The sequence below is a fragment of the Vombatus ursinus genome, unplaced genomic scaffold, assembly GCF_900497805.2.
Source record: "Vombatus ursinus unplaced genomic scaffold, bare-nosed wombat genome assembly UNPS02011431.1, whole genome shotgun sequence".
Taxonomy (NCBI): domain Eukaryota; kingdom Metazoa; phylum Chordata; class Mammalia; order Diprotodontia; family Vombatidae; genus Vombatus; species Vombatus ursinus.
This window is the reverse complement of record NW_020951209.1, coordinates 5,055,724-5,062,294: the sequence shown is the minus strand read 5'-3', so window position 1 is coordinate 5,062,294 and position 6,571 is coordinate 5,055,724.

Genomic DNA, 6,571 nt, shown 5'->3' with positions numbered 1-6,571 from the left:
ATTTTTCTTTTTTGTCAATATTGCCAAATTAGATGTGAGGTTGAACCTCAGTTGTTTTAGTTGACATCTAATTATTAGTGATTTGGAACATTTTTTTGTGTAACTGGAGATAGCTTGGATTTCTTTGAGAAATGTTTGTTCCTGTTCTTCAACTATCAATTGAGGAACGGCTTTTACTCTTACAAATTTGAATCAGTTCCACATATGTCTTGGAAATGAGCCCTTTGTTAAAAAAAACTTGTTACAAAGTTGTTTTTTTTTTCTCCAGTTAACTCTTTCCTTTATAATCATACTTCTATTGGATTTTTTGGGGCAAACCCTTTTAAATTTTATGTATTCAAGATTGTACATTTTATCTTTTGTGATCCTCTCTAGTCCTTGTTTAGTCATGCATTTTTTTACCAATCCAGTATCAAATTGTTTTGATGACTAATGCTTTGTAATATAGTTTGAGATCTTTATTACTGGACCTCTTTCTTTCGTACTCTTCATTATTTTCTTTGAGATTCTTGATCTTTTTCTTCAGGTGAATTTTTTTCTTTACTTCTAGGAAGTAATGCTTTGGTAGTTTGATTGTTATGGCACTGAATAAATAAAGAATAAAGAAGAATAAAAATAAATAAAAATAAAAATTACTTTAGGATAGTATATTACACTTGTATTTCAGAGTTCCCACTCAGCTCTGATCTTTTCATCAGAAAAGCTTGGAAACTATTCCTTTAAAGGTCCATTCCCCTATCATCACCCCCACCCCATGTACTTATAGTCAGCTTTGCAGGCCAAATTATTCTAGACTGGAAGTTTGTTTTGCCTTTTGAAATATTGTATAGCCAGCTCTCTTCTTAATTTTAGTAATAGCTACCAGGTCTTGTGTCATTCTTACCTGGCCCTCTGGTATTAGAACTGCTTCTTTCTGGATGCTTATTCTTTCTTTCTCCTACCTATTCCAGTCTAACCTTGGAAAACAAACAAACCCTTTTAAGAAATTTGCTTGGTTTTTTTTTTTTCAATATGAGAGTTCTAGATTTTGGCTCTGACGTCTCTGATAACTTTTCCTTTTGGGATTTCTTTTAGGAAGTGATTGCTGGATTCTTTCTTCACCTTACCCTCTGGTTCTAATAGATTTGGGCAGTTTTCTTTATAATTTCTTAAAATATAGTGTCTGGATTTGTTTTTTGTTTTTGTGTTTTTTTTAAATAATGGTCTTCATGGAGTCTAATGATTCTTAAATTCATTCTTGTTAATTTGCTTTCTAGGTCACTTGTTCTTGATAATCAGGTCTCTAGTATTTTCAATTTTTAAAAATCTTTTGATTTTGTTCTAATATTTCTGACTGATCACGAAATCATTGATTTCTGTTCTATTCTGGTTTTCAAGGAATCCATTTCTTGGATAAATTTTAATTTTTTTCTTCTAAGCTATTTGTTCTCCTTTTAATTCTTTGCCCGAAGAGCTTTTATTTCATTTTAAAAATTTCTTCTAATTATTCCTGTAGTCCTTATGGAGATTTTTCCCTTTGAGTCATTGCTTGTAGCTGTTGCAGAGTTACTGTCTTTTGGAGGGATCTCTAGATTTGCAATAATTTTTTATATTGGTCTATGAGAGTACTAAGAATTGTATAATTGTATAATCTGTGAACTCTGGCTTATGGTGAATTTATGGGAGGACATGAACAAGAGTTGCACAGGATGGGTAGACATGGATGGATTGTGGTCAGTATCATATCAGGATCCATGAGAGAATGGATTCATTTGTGTATACATGTGGGCCTTAGACTGTGGGCCTTGTCATAGGTTGGATTATGCCAGCCAAGGACTGGCCTGGCTCAGTTGACAGGTTCAACACCTGAAGATTTTCTACTAGCTGTTGTATTTTTTGCTCATAGCAGCCTCTACTAAAAGGTGGAAGAATTGGAAACAGCTTTATTGTATATCCTTATTTATTAAGTTGGTCTACTGTAAGACTCTACAGGGTACCATTAAGTTACCTTCTGGTTCTTGTGAGTAGTTTTTATTGTAATGACTTGACTTTTAAAATTGCATCTTTTTTTAAGGGGATCACATCAGAGTTATAGTTGATTCAATGTTGAAATTCTGCAACATTCTCTTGTATTTGGTACTTTTGCCTATAATGATTTTAAGGGATCAATCTAAGAGCTTTTTTATAAGCATTCATTTAAAAAAATTTGAGTTCCAGATTCTCCCCTCTAGGTCCTCCCCTACCCATTGAGAAGGCAAGCAATATGATTCATATTATACATGTGAAGTCATGCAAAACATTTCCATATTATGCATATTGAAAAAAAAGGCAAGGAAAATAAAGAAAATAGGAAAAAAGTATGATTCAAATTGTACTCAGAGTTCATTCTTTCTGAATGTGGATAGCGTTTTTCATCAGCATAACTCACAAGCATAATAAATTCTGTTCCAGTCCTTTATTTTAACTCTGTGTGTCTCTCTGTTTCAAGTGTGTTTCTTGTAAACAATATATTGTTGGATTCTGATTTCTAAAGCGTCTTGCTATCCACTTCATCCCATTCACATTCATTGTTGTGATTCATAACTGTGTATTTACCTCCATCCTGTTTTCTGTTTATCCTCCTCAAAAGTATATTTTGCTTCTGACTATTGCCTACCTTAATCTATCCTCCCTCTCATCACGTACCACTTGCCTTTCTCTTAATCTATTTCCATTATACTTCCCTGTTGGGTAAGGTGGATTTCTATACCCAAGTCTGAATGTGTATTCATATTCTCCCCTCTTTGAATCTAAGTTTAGATGAGAGTGAGGTTGAAGCATTATTCACCCCTTCTTCTTTTCCCCTTCACTGTAAAGTTCTTCCTTGCATGCCTGTTATATGTGAGATAATTTTCCCCATTCTTCCTCTCCTATGGTCTTCTCCCAGTACATCCCTTTTTTTCTTCCTTCTATTTTAATTTGAGATCATCTGAATAAAATAGATTCGTGCCTGTGCCCTCTAAGTAGATGCCTTCTAACCGCCCTAATGATGATAAAGTTCTTGGAGATTATACGTATCATCTTCCCATTTGGGATTATAAACATTTTAACCTTATGAAGTTCCTCACGATTTCTTACTCACATTTGCCTTTTTATGCCTTTCTTGAATCTTGGGTTTGAATGTCAGATCTTCTCTTCAGGCCTGGTCTTCACATCAGTAATGCCTAGAAGTCCTCTTATTTCATTAAATCTCTATTCCACCACCAACCCCCCCCCCCCCCAGATGACACTCATTTTGGCAGGGTAGGTTATTCTTGCTTGTAAATAATGGTAGCTCCTTTGCCTTCCTGAATATCACATTCTAAGCCTCCCACTCCTTTATTTAAACATAGTAGATCTTGAATTGCTTCTTTCTGGCTGCTTGCGGTATTTTTTTCATTGACTTTCCTGTGCCCAGTGCCCACACGGGAGTCCCCTGTAATCTTTTTCTGACTGGGTGTCTGACTTATGTCTCTGAGCAGGGAGAGCTCCTGGTATTAGTTCTGTTGCTGTTGTTGCCATAGCTGCCTCCAAGGCCCACAGCTAGTGTCCCTGCCGTGCTTCTGGCCAGCTCCCACCCCAGTGTCACAGACCTTTCCTCCCAACTTCCAAAGTTGTCCCAGGCTAGAAAAATGTCTCACCCCAGCCTTTTGTTGGTTATGCCACTCCAGAATTCTATTTGATGCATTATTTTAAAATTGGTGGGAGGGGAATGTTGGTAGAATTGTTAGAATGCCCTCTCTATGCCACCATCTTGGCTCTGCTGGCCCCCATGGTGTTTTAAAAATGTATTTTAGATATTTTTAAAATAGTTTTTCAATTAAGAAGCATTTCTTTTTCTCCCTCCACCTGCCTCCAGTGGGGGGAAAAACAACTTTTGTAACAAATACACAGTCAAAACAAATTTCCACATTGCCTGTGTCCAAAAATACGTGTCTAATTCTGCATCTTGAATCCATCACTTCTTTCCAAGGACATCTGGGTAGCATGTTTAATCATTGTTCCTCTGGAATCATAGTTGATCATTGTGTTGATCAGAATTCTTGTCTTCTGAACCTTTTCATTATTTACAATGTTATTGCATAAATTGTTCTCTTGGTTCTGCGCACTCACTCTGCTTCATTTCATATGTCTTCCCAAGTATGGCATGATTGTATTCTATTACATTTAGATAGCATAATTTGATGGACATCCCTTGAACTTTCTCGTTCTTTTCCACTATAAAAAGAGCTGCTATAAATGTCTTTTTGTGTTTGTGGATCCTTTCCCTCTTTCTTTGATCTCTTTGGGGTATAGGCCTAGGAGTGGCATCACTGGGTATGATTTGGGATACAGAGTATACACAGTTAAATAACTTTTCAGGCCTAGTTCCAATTGTACAATTATTCCAGAATGGCTTGGTCAATCCTAGTCCCACCAGCAGTACGTTTATGTTTTTCCATTTCCTCCAGAATTTGTCATTTTCCTTTTTTTGTAAATTTGCTAGTCTGATGAGTGTGAAGTGGAACCTCAGAGATGTATTTCGGTCATTCACTTAGCAAAAGGGACTTGTTTCAAATCTATATGAAACAAGAAATAACTTGTGTGACATCTGTGTGCCCCACAAGTGTTAGTTGGGATACTGCTGTAGAAGCAACCCACATTAGCTCATATATTGCCTTAAGCCTCTAGAAAGGCATAGTAATCTTGCAATCAGGTGTAATATCTGAGGTGCTTACTTAGTGGCATTCTCTTTGAATGACCAGCCTAGTAGCTCCCTACTTCCTTTCTGGTGTTTTGCCTTTTAACGGCCTTCCTAAAGCCTGTAGTATCCCCATAGGTCACTAGAGGGCGCTCAGGTTGCAAGTGTCCCGGCTTTTCTCTGGCTCTGACGGTCAGGTTTGGAGTTATATGATGGAATATTACTCAAAATATTTAAAAAATGCAAACTTTATGGCTTAGAAACCCCCAGCCCATCTTTAGGCTTTCCTTTCTAGTCACAACTCCCCTAAAAGTCCTTTCCCACCCACCCATCCCGCCCCTTCACAGAACTAAGATATCCAAATATAATGTGGCTTCATGGTTTATTTAGCTGTGAAAATTGGAAGAAAGAAAAAATAAGTTAATTATTCTCACATAGAACCATATTCCACCAGCCATCTTCTAACACTTTTCCCTCTTGGCCTCTCAGTATTTCAGATATAGCCAGGAGACTCCTCAGTTCCATTTGCCTGAAGCTGGTAGAAAGGAAGTGTCTGTGTTTGGGGAGGAGGACTGGGATAGGGAATAGGTCTAGGACCCCTGCTCCATATCACAGGCTATACCAGAGGAAATAAGGAGAATATTGGTGAGAAGCTCTCTACCCCAGTATGTGTCATAATAGCCAGGGATCCAGGATTGACCTAGATTGCCTCCAAGTACAGGTCTGATAATCTTGGTCATTTGAATGCCTAGCTGTGACATCAGCTGTAGTAATGGCTCTAGTTAAGCTGTCACTTTATGGAATCTTTATAATTTCAATCTACCACCCAATCAGAATTGTAGTAACTATTGTATGCAGACATCCAAATCACTCTCATTCTTTCCTAAATAAATTCATTTCTTGGTTCACAATTTTTCCCAATTTCTTCTCTCCAACTCCTGCCCTCATATTAGGCGACTTCACCATATATACTCACTTTCCCTCAGATACCCTTACTCAGTTTTTCAGCCTGCTTATTTCCTGTGACTTACTCCTGCATCCCACCTCAGCCATACAAAAATGGTCATTACCCTTGATCTTGCTTTCACCCACAAATGCACCACCTTCATTTTCAAGAATTCCCAAATCCTCTTATGTGACCATAATCTATTAGCTTTATGCCTTTTTCTCTGTCTTCTCTTATCAAATCCTACTTTTGGTCTACACTGTGACCTCCAATCCTTTGACTCCCTCAGTTTTGGGCACCTCTATAACTTTGGGCATCTCTCTGTGTCTCTGCCCTCATCTTTAAAATGAAGGCTTTTTACAGGGTTTCTTTGGACTAGATCATTTCCAAGGCTGCTTCCAGTTCTAAATTCTATTTATATTTGACTGTGCCAGTCTCCGAGGCTCTCTTAGACTTACCCTTGTCCCTTTATTTATGAAACAACAGAAAGAGACTTTACTGAAGCTGAGAAAAAGTTTATTTTTCCTCTTAAAGTAAAAGCAAAGAAACAAGTGGGAGTACATCATTATAAATATCCATAAATATCAAGTGATAGACAAAATCTAAATAAATAAATAAATACTTTTACTTCCAAAGGAACGCTTCTGGAATTATATGGGGTTTCTCTGCTCTGCCAAAGAGAGGCCTCCCTGATGCTGCTGTTAGTCCTATAGGACTCAAACTGGTCAGCTATAGAAGTGCTTCTTGGTTTCCCATCCATTTCTAGTGTCAGGGACTCGACAGGAGTGGATATTGGTGATTCTACACCAGAATGAGTATATTTTAAAAATCTGCTGTGCGAAGGGCAGCTAGGTGGAGCAGTGGATAGAGCACTGGTCCTGGAGTCAGGAAGACCTGAGTTCAAATCCAGCCTCAGACAGCTGACACTAACTAGCTATATGACCGTG